The sequence below is a fragment of the Pimephales promelas genome, chromosome 8 (assembly GCF_988280905.1).
Source record: "Pimephales promelas chromosome 8, fPimPro1.hap1.1, whole genome shotgun sequence".
Taxonomy (NCBI): domain Eukaryota; kingdom Metazoa; phylum Chordata; class Actinopteri; order Cypriniformes; family Leuciscidae; genus Pimephales; species Pimephales promelas.
Genome location: NC_142776.1, coordinates 31,022,036 through 31,039,763, shown reverse-complemented (window position 1 = coordinate 31,039,763; position 17,728 = coordinate 31,022,036). Strand labels below are relative to the sequence as shown.

The window sequence follows — 17,728 nt, the reverse complement described above, 5'->3', positions numbered from 1 at the left end:
ACTGTTTGAACGGCGTTCGTGGATCGACTTGTCGAGACTGTTTTCCAAAGATGGTGACGCCTGTATACACAAAGGGTACTGTCTTTATAAAATATCTTCTTATTAAACGGTCTGTACACTTACAAAGTTCTCAATGCTTCGTTTTGCATGTAGGGACCCTCATTATGTTACTGTGGGGCTATTTTGAGGCTTGTTAGTGGTATTAACTAGCGATTTCTTTTTACTTATTATATGCCCCCATTTACTAGCGTTATTCGCTAAACAGTTTTTAGAGATAAAACTCTTTACATTCGTACATGCATTTATTATATATTTATTTCGGCATGCTGTCAGCATGTAGGCCTACGCAAGGTCAGTTCTATAGCTAATCTGAATTCGAAGACTGTACACAGTTTACCTATAGTGTACCACCACAGTTGTTTTTGATCCATGTCTCACACAGCCTTCACTTCCTGTGTGATGTGTAAACAAAACAAACAAACCATGATACTGCCCACGTCACAGTGCCAGTCTATGTTCAAACCCTGTTGTTTACAGTAAACGTTCATATATGTTCATGACCTTCAGTCAAAAAAAGCATCCGTTTGCGGCGCATGACACGCCGTATTAGTGCTCATTAGCATATTGTCTTTGAAACAAACATTAATCCACATACATTATGCATTTAAACATCTCAATTCTGTCATCAATGTTAGATGCAAAATACATGTTTTAGTCAGTCCATTGTGAGTTTAATGGAGCTTTTAGAAAAGTGCTTCTAACAGTTTTACCCGCTAGTAAAACTGTGTACTGTGTATGTTACTGATTGATAGTAAATGGAAAACATGAATGTAAATTGTGTCATTTGATAATGTAAATGGAGAGCCGAGCTATTTTCCCCCACCCCCATAAAGAAATCAGCCCTATTTACATAGTCAGTTGTGCTTATGAGACTTATGGAAATCAATCTCTTGTCATTTTCCAACTACACCATTTCACGTTAGTTCAGAGATCACCGATTTGAAAGTCAATATGGTGACATTGGCTCAGCTCCATGTTGGTAACATGAATTAAACATAACAAACAAAACAACATGCTCTTACAACAAACTTTTAGCTGAGTTGTAATGCACTAATCCCCCACATTGCATGCGAATGAACCCAAAATGTATGAATATTTCCTCTTGAATATTGATTTTTTTTTTTTTGATGGCGCTTAATGAAAGTCCAAACTTTTGGCGATCTGAGTTAAAAAGCACTCCAAATATGTTTAAGTGCAGGTTATTATTATTTAGTTATTCAGATTTATGACCATAACAGAAAGCGAAAGCAGGTGGATTCGAGCTTGTCCATTAAAGTGTACTTTGCAGGGTCCAGTTTTAAAGTGGCCAGCAAAGGCAGTTGTGACGAGAGTTATTGAAGAGGGTCTTCGTTTAAACGTCTTGCACAAGGTTTTCCACTTTCTTTAAAAGCACTTTTAGGACTCATAATTGCTACTTACATGTTGCAGATGGGTTATGACTAATGAGGGGACTACATTTATGATTTAACATGAGGACATGAAAGCTCTTCTTGCTGTTGAATTTAACCTTTTTTAATATTGACTAATTATTTAGGTTAGGAAAGATCTTAAGGCACAACGCGGTACTTTAATACATTCCATTAGTTGCATTAGTCGACACCTTTCAGAGCTTTTCTACCTCGTTTTTGTAATGTCTTTGAGATGCATTTGACTGTAGCCTCACATGCTTGTGCAGAATATGACATTAGAACATAATAATTGAACTGTACAGGTCGGTTGACTTGACACTTTTGAGAAGTGATCACACCTTGGTTGAATGTGGCCCAAATCTTTTTATTTTTATTAACCACTGACGTGAACAGAAAAATATTGAATGAGTATCTGCTTTTTTGAAGGCATGAAAAGTCTGTTCCCTGACTAGTTTTTTTATATAAACAGTTTTTTAAAAAATTATTTTGCAATTTTGAGGCTCTAACCCGTATCTGTTAACTTTGAGGTCATCTTATGCCAACTATCTACTGTATATGCTTTTAAAAACTCTATTGGCTATTTTAAAAAAGGACCCCTTCGTTATGTTCCGCCCCAACTTCCTGTGTAAATAGGAAATACCTCAAGTGTGATTGTCATTTCTTAAAAAGATCATGCAAACAGCCATACAAAAAAGAAACTGAGCAGAAAATTGGACTTGCACACTGTGGTTTGTGCTGTGAACTTTGGTTTCATGAATACAGAGTATTCTCCACACTTCGTTTTTTCCGTTTTTGTCGTTTACACTACCGTTCAAAAGTTTGGGGTGGGTACGTTTTGTTGTTTTTGTTGAAAGACTATTGTGCTCACCAAGGCTACAATTATTTGATCAAAAATTTTATCACAATTTAAAATGACTGTTTTCTAATTTAATATCACTTGTGTAATGTTTTCCTTTGATGGCAAAGCTGAATTTTGTTGATTTGGCTGCTCAGGAAGCATTGATTATTATCAATGTTGCTTTACATTTTAGTCAAAACCATGATGCATTATTTTTTTTATAGAAATAAAAAAGTAAATAGAATAGAAACTTCTAAAGAATTTTATTTGAAATCTATTTTGTAATATGATAAATCTCTTAACTGGCACTTTAAAAAAAATACAATAATTATTAACGTGTCCTTGCTGTTGCTTTAAAAAAACAAAACTTATTACTGACAGGTTATATCTATAGGTCTATGTGTGCTTAAGCAAACTTAAATCTTTAGCAAAACTGTTCACTTTATGCACTTTAGGTGATACATTTTCTGTATTTCCTCAAAACATTTTTTTGGTTCATTTTTTCAACATCTTGCTTTTAATTTACTAACTTAATTTAGTTAGTCACAATGTCTTTTTTTTTTGTAGTTTTGAGATTAAAACTCCAGATGCAGTCTTTTTTTTTTTCATACACGCAGACATTGGCAATGTCATTTTGTCCAGAATGGTGACTTAAGGGTCAATCCCATCTGTCCTCCCCTCTCCCCCTCTGCCCGGTGGTGTTATACACCCCTGCTTCACACAGCTCTGCCAAAGCGACTCACCCCAGCCTGTTTGTGCCCTGTCTCTGTTTGTAAATACACAGACGGAGGACGCGGGTGCCGCTCGGGGTCATGACTGCCTCGCGGACGCTCGAAACCCAATGTGACAAACAACAGATGAGTCACAGCACCCCGAATCTAAAGAAGCAGAGAGTTTCTCTCTCTGTCTCGCGCTCTCTCTCCCCTTGGGTCACGTAAAGATTAGTGACACCTTCGCTGGCATCCTATAGGCTTCTGCCAAATCCTGCCATATCATCCTGCCTCAGTGCCAGTTCCCTCCCCCTTCCCTTTTCTGTGTATCTTTCTTTTTCTCACCCAGTCATAGTCAGAGTTTTGTTCTCGTTTAAAGATATGGCTGGTTTTCTCCATGCCAATTAAACATGAGGCATTGGATCATTTTAAATGGGGTTTTTTAATTTTAAATTATACTGTAAATGGGTGATAGCTTCACTTTGTTTTTGTCAAAATAGATGCATGTATGTGTGTGTTAATATATGAAGAGTTCAGATGCAAAAGCCTCTAAATGCCATTTGAAATCAGTCATTTTTATCAAGCTTGTATATTTAAGTTCAGCAATTTCACTTAAATGGCAAGTGAAATTACTGAACTTAAATATACAAGCTTGATAAAAATGATCATTTTAGAAGAAAATTTCAAATGGCACTTAGAGGCTTTTGCATCTGAACTCTTCATATTTATTATTGTAATGTTTCTTTGTGTGTCTATATAAATATGTGTATATGTACGTGTGTGCACACACACACACACACACACATATATATATATATATATATATAACCAATTATTAAAATAAAAACAGACTTGAAATTTAACTCTGTACAAGATTCTTTTTTTTAAATTGTCTTTTAAAATGCACATTACAATACACTGTCTCTTTATATATCAAATTTAAAGGACCATATCTTTTCCTCAAAATATGTTCATCATGTTCACACACTTATTCCTGACATTTTTGCAAGATATTCAGTCATATTTTTTTCTTTAGAGACAGATAGACAGCACCGAGTCAGTATCTCCCTCTCAAACTCTAAAGATCAAAGCATCTCTCATCTTGTCCTTCTCAAAATCTGAAAATCCAGCTCGCCTTTTTTCTTTTTTCTTTTTTTTTTACCAGCCGCACAAAGTAACAAACGCTAGCCGGCATGCTTGGGCCCAGGATTACGATCCTTCCAGAATAATCTGTCCATCTTTTTAAGCAAATAGCTTGGACTTCCATAACCAAGGAGAACAACGGTTCTTGTTGACCTGATGAGGGTGTTTAAATGCTAAGCTGGATGGGATGATGGGCCCTGAATCTATTTGCCAACTTCAACTGCTAATTTGACCTCGCAGAGTTGACCCATATTGGAGTTTTTTTTTTTTTTTTCTCAGATGCTCTTGTAAGCAACCTGTGTTAAATTCATGCATGTCTCTAGGCTGGTTTTCGACAATAATCACCCAGAGCTTGCAGTTATGCTGTATGTAAATGTACTATTATCAACGCATCCAATTTGGTTAAATGGCGTAGTGTGGGTGGCTGTTTCGATCCTTGTACCCACAACACTTACTTCAGACTTTGGCACTTATTGTGTTAGTTTGGTGACCTTAGTGTTTCTAAAAACTGATGTCACAGTAATAGGAATGTGACTGTTTGGTATGTATCTGATTGATCTTTGTCAGGCAGGAAATAAATGACAATCCGCTATCGTGTAGTGTGTGTACCTGCTTCATACTCGTATGGAAATTGCTGCCATATATCTAGATCTAAAGTGAAGCATTTAAATATTCAAATATGGATCCAAAACAATTTGCAGGCATTACTTTGCATAGAGTGTTATTTGTTGGTGTGGATTGTGTTGGAACAAAGAGCGAAGGCTGGCCGATGTGACGCAGAAACAGATACGGCCATTTCTCAGAATAGCGGGAGATAAAGGTGTTGAAGTGTTGAGGCTACATATGAATACTGGTAAGTTCTTTAATGGAAACTAGTTAACGTATTGGCTTGTGTTTTAAACCAATGGACATTGGTTTTAAGTTCATTTTTTGTATATGTATATATTTTAACATATTTTTTTAAAAACTTTTTGTGGAGTTTTGATTCAGTTGCAATTGGAATTTAATGGAGCAAAAAGAAGGTCATAATTTACTCGCATGTACTTCCAAACCTGTATGATTTGCTTTCTTCCTCAGAAAACTTATATTTTGAAGACTGTTTTCCATGCTCTTTTCCAAAAAACGATGCAAAAGTACTTTAAAATGTCGGCATTTCAATCTTGCATCCTGACTTGACATCAGAGATGTAGCAATCTTCAATTCTTGAATGATTCATTTGGATCTTTTAAGGTAATCTATTAATGATTCATTCACAAAGCTAAATGATTTGTTCTGGTGTTCATTTCAATGACTCAATTCAGTTCCAGTGGTTAACAGGTTATGGTATACTTTTACTTAAAAGCCTCTCACAGAAAGAATAGATCATATTAGCCATACTGTATGGATAACCTTTGTGATGCTTATGGTGATTTTGTGCTCTTTTTCAAAGCTTGAAATTCCTTTTATTGTAATTGCATGGTCCTCAGTCTTCCAAATTTCTCCTGTTGTGTCCCACAAAAGAAAGTATATCATACAGGTTTGGACTTTGGAACGACATGAGGGTGAGTAAAGGATGACAAAATGATCATTTTTGAGTGAATAAACCTGCTTGAGAGTTGTGTCCACATTGCTGCGGCGCTGAAAATGGCCCTTAAAACATCATAATTTCTCTCCACATTTCAACACAAAAGACTCTATTGTGGCCATGCTGTGCTGATGTTTATTTAAAGTCTCCTCTCTCACACAGTACGTACGTTTCACCCAAAGAAAACACACCACCCTCCTCTTCACAGTGTATGTGAGAGTGTGTGTCCGTGAGTGGGAGGGAAAGAGGGGGGAGAAAGAGTGGAATAAATTAAGAAACATCAAGTGGTGATTTAGTAGGAGAGATAGAGACAAGACATAACGTGCTGGGGATGGGACGGATAGACAGGAGAAATAAAGGGGGTTAAGAGATGGAGGAAGACTGGAGAAAAAAATAGGCTGGCTGAATGTTTGACTGGGTTAAACACAGTGAAAGATTACCAGAGAAATCTAAGACATCTGTAGCGAGAGTATTAATTAGGAGGAATCAGCGGTTTTGAATTCTTTTCTAGGTGCTTGGCAATAACGTAGAGATGAATAATTGAAGGGCTGTCTTAGAACACTGTTTAAAACTAATGCTATAGTCCAGTCACTTAATCCTTTATCTTATCAACTTCGACTTTTAAGGAAATAATTTTAATGTTATGCTGTAGAAGTAATTTCTTATAGGAAAACAATCTATAATATCTAACGTTTTTAATTTATTCAATGGAAAAATGTTAAAATTAAATTTTTTAAAACATTTTCAAAATAAAATTAAACTAAGGGTGTTTTGAATGGTTGGTAGAGCATTTTAGGCTTTAAAAACTATTTTATTGTCTACAAGGGTAAAGTTTTAAGTCTGATCATTTCGTAATGCAATAGCCGCATGATTTGAGGTACCATTCATGCTTATATCTGGGACTAGTTACACATTGAAGCTTATTATAGAGGTTTAGGACATGAGATGAGCAATAATCATAGTGATTTAGCCTGCTATGGACTGTGGAAGGAGATGAATCTACCCAAAGTTTTACTGGAATGGTGGAGGAGTTTGGCATTCAAATTAGGTTCTAATTTATTCACGTAATGCGTGGTATTCACGAGTAGAGGTGCCGCACGTCACAGTGAGTAAACTATAAGCATTACTACAAACATTGTGACCTTAGTGTAAAGTAACCAGTTTTACTATAATATGTAATGTTGACAGTATGATTTAAGCTTTAAGCATATTGTTGTTGTTTTGTTAACCATATAAACCAATAACGTGGATCTCCGTGAAGGCGTGGATCTCCATTGCTCTTTTAAAGCTGCTTTAAAAATCTCCCATCAGCTCCACTGATCATTCCTTTTGTTGAATAATTGATTTTTACTTGCTTTTTGAGTAATTAATATCTGATCAAATTAATATTAACACTGCCTAAAATATTTAAGATGAATGATAAAACTATGAACTATCTGCAAGATAATAAATGGCTAGAAAATTCCAAATTAAGATAGAGCCATTAGTCTGTTTTTCATCTCGAGTTTAAGAAATAAATGAGGGAATTATTTTTCCAGCTACATGCAAATTAGACCAATTCGGCTCTATGTTGGACAGTTAAAGACCTAAATGAAGTTTGTACGGAGGTGGTGATGACATTTGGTGTTTTTTAAATTGTGATCAGTTTGTAACGACTAGGTGTTTATGATAGTCAGAGTGGCATGATGCGACCGAAATTAGACCCTTGCAACTCGTTTATAGTTTTAACAGGGTTTTCTTACAGTTCAAATGTTAACATTTCTTAATGTTGATTATTTCCATCATATGATTTATCTTTTTGACAAGACTGCTGGAACAAATCATTTGGAAGCTTGATAAATACATGATTACAACCAAGGGCGTTAAATGAATTTTCTTTAACACTTAAATGCGTTTTCCCATTCATCCAAAAACAGTATAGGGTTGCTAACAATCCAAGGTGTGTAAGAGTGCAAGTATATATTAATCTTTGATGACTGAATAAGTGCAATTCCCCTTGTCTGATACACACACTCATAGTTGCCGCAGGCAGACAACAAACAAATATCATCATAACTTAGCCTGGGTTTGCCCATGCTGCCTTGCCGCAGCACGATTTTATTCACGCCTGGACAACATGAACCAAAGTTTCGCGTGAGATAGGGAACCAATCACAGAACAGGGAGGGAGCAGAAAGACAATGTTGACGTCTATGTGACACACCGAAGCAGTTTGTTTATATCTATGGACCCATCATGACAGCGGACGCGAAGTTACCTTTTGATATAGCCTAATGTTTGACATTAAACATATCGGCTCAACTGATTTGCAGAGGGGGGATTTAAAGCTGTTCCATTTTACTGGTGATCCACTTTTTTTAATTTGAACTTCATATAACGTTAGCCTTTTTTTGTTGATCGCATGGCTAGATTGTGTTGCTATGGACGCAGTTGTTCACTCCGGTAATATAATCGTTTTTTAAATGAATAAACTCCTTTTTAAATCAATATTTTGTGTCAAATTATTGATTTATTTGGTATGTAGCCATGTTATAAGTGGGAAAATGTATAGCGAGGCGGTTCTTACAGCGAATACAACCCCTTCAGGCTGATTCAAGACCCCTCCGCTTCGCCTTAGAGTTTGCGGGGTTGTATTCGCTATAACAACCGCCTCGCTATACATTATCCCTTACTTTATTTATTTATTTCTATGAGGGCTGACAAGACAAAAAAGGAGCGTCAAGTGTGTTTAAACAGTGCGGCACAGCAACCAAACCAGTAGCACTACCATTTTTGCAGTGCCGAAAACAGACCTTTCACTGATGTAATGACGCAATGACGTGTACTTGCTAGCCTGTTCCATTTACGTGTTCTCCGAATGCTAAAGAGGAGCCTCGTCTAGCCTCTGAAGGAAATGGCTTGGAAGGACCCGTCCTGCCAAGGAAGTATCCTTGACATTGAGAAACGCGTTTTGTGTATACATAAATCTCCTAAATCTCTGATACATAGTCATCTACCTAGTCTAATTTTCTTTCGCTCTACATTCGTTATCTGCTATCATTGAACCGGCTATGAGCTACGTACAGGCGCATTTGATAGACATTCATAGCACCCAATAATACAGCTCTGGGCATTCGTAAACCACGCCTCAAATACAAGAAAATTAATATTCTCAATGATACGTGGTCCGGCGTTAGCCAGGGTAATCAACTTGAAATGGCTCAGCGATTTACTGCAGAGCAAGTACTGAAAACAATCAAATATTAGTGTCACTGTCACTTGATGGTGGATCTCGTGAAGAATATAATACAGATGCTGAATGTACTGGGAAATGAGCTTTGAGGACAGTGATGTTGTATGATATATATATGATATGATGTATGATATGATGTATATGATATGTTGCAGATATAAACATCTGCTCAAACTGAAGCCTTCCAAGCTCCAAAAGGTAACAAAATATGCTTCCATCTGTGATCCGTCCGTGTTAGATGTAGATCCGGGTCGCTAAAGACCCAAATATGTAATAATGATTCGTGAAACATTCATGGATTTAAGTGTTACCAATCCTCCAGTCCTCTGGAGGCGTATTCAAAGCAAGAAGTCAACCTAAAGCAGTTGTTTTAGGCAATGTGTGGTTATGTTGCCATTTGAAGGTTTTGCCTTTACGGTGAACATGAGTAAACAAATTAAATGTGAACAAAGAATTTAATATCAAAATTCAGTGGAATTATGAGTTATTGTACAGCGTAAATGTACAAGACATCCCGTTTCTTTGACTGTTTGGACGGAATGTACTCGTTTATTGTGCGTCCGCTCTCATTGTGGATATTTTTGTATAACAATGTCTTGTCAGAATTAAATATTCATAGTTGTCTGAAAACAATCCATGGTTTGGACTGAAATGATAGTTGCTGCAATAAATATAGTCACTTGTAATGATAGCGCTGAATTTTAATGCCGGTTTATGAACATAATAAAGGCGACATGAAAGACTTGCCATTCAATATCAGATAGCCAAGGAGAAGCAAATGATTTCAAATATTTGATATTTAAATTATTTTCAAATGAACAGAGAAGGGTAGCAGAGAGAAGGGCGAGGAGTTTCCCCCGGTGTTCCTCCGGGGGCTTTGTTTCTGTGGCGTGGCTCATTAGCGAAGCGAGCTCATAGAACCGTCTCACACACACACACAAAGCAGAGGCCCTGAGCGTGCCGTCGACATGCGCACGCTCTCTCTCTTTGCGGGAATGCTGACCGAGAAGCTGTCCTGATTAAAATGACAATAGTCTAATTAACTCGACCTCTGTGTCAGTGCACAAAACAGTGCGAAAAAGGGAAATTGGCAGGCCAAGCGACTATTTCTTTGTCTCCGTCCAGAAGTGAGAGATTTTCTCTTCCTGACGTCGCGTGGTGCGCCAAACCATTTCAGAGTTGCGCTAATGGCAATTATTTTCATCAGCTAATTAAATCCAGGGCTTGCTCTGTGTTTCTGGTTGCGAACCCTTGAGAGACTTAACTTAGGGCTAGCGCTACAAGCACCTTTTAAGTAGCGGTCTGTTAGTAATTGAGAAAAATGATATAAAATGTTTGCATTTAATCTGATTCTAATCTCGAATTTGTGAAATTGCTCATTTTTTTTGGCAGAGCCAGGGCGACTTAGCGGGCTAACCTCCCTCACCCCGTTTTTCCTCCACCCCTTTCCGAAGTCAGCGAGAGAGAGATAAATGGGAACAGAGATGCCAGACGAAAGGAAAGGAAACCATTTCGCTGACAAGTAGAAGAACACTAAGCCAGATAACGGCGGATCTTTAAAGCTCTCAAACAGACACCATTCTGAAAGTTGTATTTTCCTCTTGCCCCCGCAATCTGTTGCCATTATTCGATTGGTTAATCTCATCTGAGGGCGGAGAAGAAAAAACAAGTGGAAAAAAAAAGAGAGAGAAGAAGAAAAGAACCGCTTAGATGAGTGGAGTGGAAAGTGCTTTCAGTTCTATTATCCTTCTTTTGGTGATTGCGGCCCATAGGGAGATAATTACGCTTTAGTCTTGAGTTAATGAAACGAAAACTTTCTTTCTTTTCTCTCGGCTGAAAAGGAACGGTTGATCTTTTGTGCCACTATCTGAAGGCATCTCCCACCCTTGACAGGGGCACATTGAGGATGCGTTTTGTTTTAGGCTGAAAAAGCCCCCCCCCTCTCCCCGTACGCACACACTTGGGCTGTCAGTTGAGCAGCGATATGACACATCCTTCAGCATATTGAGTTACCCGTTCCTCTCGCTTCAGATGCTCTTCCCTGTAGCTCTGCTGCTAATAAAATACACCCCAAAAAACAAAACAAAACAGAGAAATACTCTCCACATAACACACGGCCTTTGCTCAATAGCTCAAAGCAAAAGCAACTTTTTGATGCAATTATGCAATTTCGATTCAACAAAATAACTCTTCTCATTAGCAAATTGGTATTTTAATAATTTTTTTTTTTAAATGAACAAATTAAGATTGTAGGAGAAATTGAAACCATGTTAGACGTAATCAGTAGGGCTGTCAAACGATTAATCGTAGCTAAAATAAAAGTTTGTGTTTACATAATATATGTTGGGTGCACTGTATATATATATATATATATATATATATACACACACATGCATGTATGTTTAAGAAAAATAATATTTATATATAATATCAATTATATATCAATCTATATACAGTATGCATGAAAATGTTTCTTAAATATGTACAAGCATGTGTGTGTATTTATATATAAAATAATTATACACAGTGCACCCACATATATTATGTAAACACAAACTTTTATTTTGGATGCGATTAATCGCGATTAATCGTTTGACAGCCCTAGTAATCAGGCTTAAAACATTTATTTATATATTTATTTATTTATTATCATTTATGAATGATCAGATGCAGTTCCTTTTGTAGGATAGTAATGAGATCTAGTTGAGGAATTACTAACCATTTCAAAGTGAGTCTGTTGCCTTCTAGTTCTTGTAATAAACGTAATAATAATAATTGTTGTTGTTTGCACTTAATACTTTTTAGCTTGAAGTCATCTTATCATATTTGTGGGACAGTTTTTTTTTTTTTTTTTTTTTGGTGTCGCCGTTTATTGAAGCTTATGTGGAAAATGCAGGTTTGAATCTCGATCATGTCCCAATTGCATTCTTGCACTCTGCTGTTTTCTCTGAAGCAAAAATTGCAAAAAGAATAAATAAATTCTAGCAATATTAATTAAATCATTAAATAATAAAAATATTCACATATGTCGTAGAGCTTTTAACCAGACATTTCTAGCTTCAAATCATGTGTTTGTGCGCCGTCCACATCTGGTGTGGGACTTTAGGACCCCTCCTCGTCGTCCTCCTCCTCTCTCACATTTCATCATCTGTTCTGCAGTTCTCTTCTTCTCACTCACTCGTTCTTGGCCTCGCTGGATCCATCTGCTGTTATTATTTGCCTCTGATAATTGGCTTGAACAATGGAATGCCTGTGTGTCCCCCTCGCCTTTGAAACAAGACACCCTGTTTATTTTCTGGAGGTCCTGTCTGTGCTCTCTCTCTGTTTTTTTCCTCTTCCTCACTCACCTCATCCGTCAATCCCGTTCCCTTCCCCTTTCACTTTTCTCTCCCCATCTTTCTCTATCTCTCCTCCTTAGTTTTTGGCTCTCTGCTGGGGTTTTTTTTAAAGCGAGTTGTTAAAGTCACACATGTAAGTGCGTTTATGAATGAGTGTCATGCTCGGGATCGGGATCGCTCAGCTTACCATCGATCACGTGACTCTGCCTTTCTCAAAGTCGAGAGAGGGGGAGAGTTGCAAGAAATAAAGCAGGACATTATTGAACTGCACTGTCCTTTTCACCTCCACCTTTGTCAAAAGATAATTTCATCCTTATTTGTAAGATTTTAAGTTTGCAAGAAAATTGGAAATTGGTTCTATATAGAATCTTTAAGGGTTCTGTCATTTGCTTAAAGGGATACTCCACTTTTTTTTTTTTTTTTTTTTTTTTTTTTTTGGAAATAGGCTCATTTTACCACTCCCCCAGAGTTAAACAGTTGGGTTTTACCGTTTTCGAATCAATTCAGCCGATTTTCAGATATTTTGAAGAATATCATTATACAGACAGTTTCTGATCTCATTGACTTCCATAGTATATTTTTTTCCTACTATGGAAGTCAATGAGACCAGATATTTTTCTAAATATCAGAAAATCGGCTGAATTGATTCGAAAACGGTAAAACTCAACTGTTTAACTCTGGGGGAGTTGTAAAATGAGCCTATTTCCAAAGAAACTGGAGTATCCCTTTAATGTATAGAAATTTTAGGGGTTCCCATAATGGCGTTATTATGGATAAGTTTAAAAAGATTTTTATGAGTAGAACAGCTCATAAACTTAAATAACCTTTCAATTAAATGAAAGGATTGTGCAATTAGGACTTTTTCTCCTAGTATAGAACCTTTTTGGCGTAATGCGTCCTTTATAATTCAGTCGAACCCTGGGGAGCGGAGAACTATAAGAGGTAATCAGTTTGTTTTTAAGCATTTACTGAATTAAGAACTGAAGCTTGCTGGAAAAATCGATTGTAAATTTAAAGATCTTTTTGTTGGAGAACTGGAATGAACAATTAGATATAGTTTAGAAATGTTTCCCAATGAAGAAAAAAATAATGCACTTACTCATTTGGGAATCATCAAACCAAACAATTCGAGTTTATCTCCACTGTAGTCCATTTCTCCTCAGCTGTAGTTTGATTAAAGTAGTCCAGTGCCAGGACGGGACAGGTATGCGTTTCCCAGCAGGCACTGGTGCGATTGGTGCCAGCCCTTCATTTGCTGAGTGTTTGTGTTTATGCAAACGGAGGCCCTCTTCCTGCATATTCAATCTTCGACTCAGGCTTTTGTTGTGTTTAGACCACATACCTCCAGCCCCTGAGACCAGAGTGCATGTGTGTGTGAGCCAGAGTGCAGGAACAGGGCAAGGCTGCCGGTTGCACACTGCTCGCACCTCACTTACAACTTGATAAAGAGACAGCTGGTGAAGAGAGGACTTTTGTTATAGTGTGGATCAAAGTGTGGGACGCTGGAATTGTTTGGATTTGGCTTGCGGAGCACTGGGTTATGTTCATGGGTGAGTGTTCACAGACTGTAATCGATGCATTTATTCTTCCTCGTCAAGCTAAAAATACTGAGTAAAATTCTTACGTTTCTGACTGCATCTTGGATCTCCGTCGTTCTTTCTCTCTCTCTCTCTCTCTCTCTCTCAAACCACACGGTATCTGCCTCCGCTCTCCTGTCCAATTAGATCTTTCTCACCAAAAGAGAAGTGAATCTGAATTGGGAGATTTTGCTCTTTCCTCAGTCACTACGCTCACTCTCACTCTGTCTCTGCACAGGGAAATGGAATTTGTGGGTTATTGATATTAATAGTACACAGGATCTGTGGTCAAAGGAGAGAAGAGAATGGATGAGAAAGAGAGAGAGAGAGAAATTGGTGGGGAGAAAGAGGAAACATGATGTCAGAGGGGATGTTAAAGCACGGCTGATATAAAAGAAATGAACCTTAAAAATGTGTGACATGATAAAAACAGAAGTGCTGTTTTGGTTGCGTAATGTTTAGGAAAACTACAAATAGTTTTGCATTTAGCCCTTTATTGTTAATATTGTTGAATAAAATACAAGCCATATAAATATGCCTTCATATTATTTGCTATCAGCCACGTTTCTGTAGTTATTGGTCATTGCATAATCAGAATGGTTCGGAAAGTATAACGTAAGTAGTTTATTAATGAAATGAGTGATGGACATAAACTATCGTTCAGAAGTTTGAGGTCTGTAAGATTTTTGTTAATGCAATTGAAAGAAGTCTCTTATGCTCACTATAGCTGCATTTATTTGACCAAAAATACAGTAAAAACTGAAATGTTGTCAGACTTTAAAAAGAGAAAATTGTATTTCACATTGTTAAAATCGAAACCAGTCATTTGATTATTCCAAAGCTGTATTCTTCAGTATCACTTCTCCAGTCTCCAGTGTCACATGATCCTTCAGAAATCAGTCTAATATGCTGATTTGCTACTCAAGAAACATTTCTTATTATTATCAATGACGAAGACAGTTGTGCCACTTGATATTTTTGTGGAAACTGTAATGCAGTTTCTTTTTCAGGATTTATTTTGATGAACAGAAAAATATTAATTAAATGATGAAGAATGCAATGAAAGCAGTGTAAAATAAGTATTACACAATTTTGTGTATATATTATTTGCTATAATGTAATATTAATCAGCTATATGTAGGCATTGGCAGCAGCCATTAAGAATTGGACATTCCCAAATGGTTTCCATTTTTTTTTAAGATAAAGTAAATATCATGGAGCTTAAGTACACTCTACAAAAAAGGTTCTTCAGCGGTTATTTGCGGTGGTCATGGTGCTATATACCACCACTACCATTTAAAGAACCTGTTAAGCCCAGTTTGGTTCTTTAGTGGTTCTCTGTTATGGTTAATATGCTCTATGGCAACACTTATGGTTCTACATAGCACCATATGACAAAGATAATGGCACTTAAAGTGGTTCCCCTATATGATTACAAGCCAATGAACCACTTTTAGTGGTATTTAGCACATTTCTTTTTAGTGTACAGTTTTTTTTTTACACTACATATTTGTGTGATTAAGTTGAACATTACTGACCCTAACCTCTAGATATTCATATTGGCATGGGTCATTTAATAAATCTATAATATTTCACTGCTTAAAAATATAGCATTACATAACTGGGTTAAAACCCACAGTGACCAGTGTTAACCCTCATAGCCTTAGGCTTTAGCTGTATAAATGTCATCGGGGGAGAGGAAGAGAGAATGAGAAATCGCTTTACAGTAGTTTCATGCACTCATGGATCTGGTCAGTACTTAAACTATATATATAATCCAATTACAAAAAAAGAAAAAGAAAGAAGAGGGGAATTTGACCTCAGAAAAGAAAACAAGTGCAGCTTTTTATTTATCTTGTGGATGATTTCATTAAAATGTGTTTTGAAAGTCTGGCTGGGCCGTTTCTGGTATCCAGAGTGAAAGAATGCTCTATTCAGCCTGCGCTCTTGCCTGTTAACATTTAAATAGTGTAAAGAAATGCACTGCCTTGTTTGTTTTGGGATAGGAACGAAATACCGCTGCCTTGGTATTAAGACTGTGAAAGCTGTGTGTGTGTGTACTCTGTATACTTTGTTCTTAGCTCAGCAAAACGTGAGGGCAGGTCTGAAAAAATGTCTAGACTCAGACAGCCTGACAGTCAGCAGACTATGTACCGACTCGCTCAGCCTCCAGAAGCTCAAGTGACCCACGTACAAGCCAAGATAAATTAGGTTTCTCGTCTGTTTGCATGTCGGAAACCGCCGTTGTTTACACGAACGTGGACGTGCAAAACAATGGGCGAAGCCTGCTTAAGCGAATTATAAAAATGAATTTCAGGTTTTTTGGGAATAGTGGAATTGAATCAGGCTCTGGTGAGAGAGCGAGTGGGAGAGAACGAGAACGAGCGAGACCTCTGTTCAGTTACCTTTTTGTCAGGCTTTTGTAAACAGCTGCATTTGTCTCAAAGTGAGTCATGCAATTTTCCTGTATTTCAGACAGTGACTTGGAAAATCATGTGCACACACCCTTAAAACAAACACAAATGGACTCGATATAGATATCACAAGCCTGTCCTCTGCTCAAGACTCTTTTTTTTGCGGTCTCTCTCTCTCTCTCTCTCTCTCTCTCTCTAAACATTAAACGTTCATAAAAGCAGTTCACATGTCTTGCTTACTATCTGAAGTCATACAGTGTGTGGAAATGACTGAAATTTCACTGTAAAAATATTTTAGCTCTCAAATCTCTTGTCCTTTTAGCATATTCAAACTTTGAGCGTTAAGAACATGTGAGAACCAAAAGAATTTGGTGTGATTTACATCAAACCTGAGTTTGAATATGTGCATACACAAATGAGGTTTGTGAGAACAATCATGATTGGAATGATATCAGTAAACAAGTTCAGCTATAAAATACTTCAGGACACTTTTACACTATCTTTGAGCACGTCAAGCCTGCTTGTTAAAGGACACTGGATAAATTTGCTTTCTTGACCAATAGGGGAGGAAAGGAGCTGGTGGTCACAGCCTATGAGCTACACTCAATTGCTGCATAAATTAATATGCTAATAAGCAGAAATGCTCATTTATGACCCCGCTGCAGAAGTAGCCACAGATATGCTATTTAAGCGTTTGCAAACCGATTAATGGAATGGATTTGCTTGGTGGTAAATATTCATGTGCTCTTGTGTTTTTGGTGAAGTGAGCAAAGAGATGGTCCATTAGATGGACTGAAGAGGCGTTCGTAATGACCACCAGGGCCTTTTCCGTTAGGATTGGCTTAGTTTTAGCCAGGAATTGGCTGGAGTGTGTGATTCAACAGCCTGTATGATGTAAATGTGGCTGAATAAGAACAATATTTTGTAGAAGTCCTCTTCAGGTCTGGATTTCCAAATGAGATTGTTGATATTCATGTGCATGCTATCATTTTTAACCATTGTTGTCATGTATGACCAAAGATTTTGCTGGCCATATAAATGTTTTCCGAGTTTGTTGCCCGCCAGGTGTCCATGGTAGTCACGTGACTGCAAAATATGAATTGGCCGATAAATCTAAATCCAAAATTAGCTCCGCTACTCAACAGCTACGCAACTACCAATTTGATGCTTCAAAAAGTTCATAAAGAGATCATAAAACTAATCTACATGAATTGAGCGGTTTAGTCCAAATTTACTGAAGAGACACAATCGCTTTAAATGATGAACAGAATTAATTTAGGCTTTTTATTCACATATAAAACATTGATCAGCGAACATAAACTGAAGCTCGACCGAACCCGCTTGACGCACAACAACAAACCTCTTGGAGAAGCTCAAACGTGCTGCGTAACACAAAAATGAACCTCATCGGTTCTTGCACGTCAAGCGAAAATGCCTGAGCTTC

General features: G+C 37.2%; 1 protein-coding gene across 7 annotated transcripts in view; it reads left to right on the top strand.

Annotated features, from left to right (window-relative positions):
* foxp1b (forkhead box P1b) overlaps positions 1-17,728 on the top strand; it is a 207,722-nt gene that overhangs the window by 60,263 nt on the left and 129,731 nt on the right. The gene's annotated exons all lie outside the window — the stretch shown is intronic.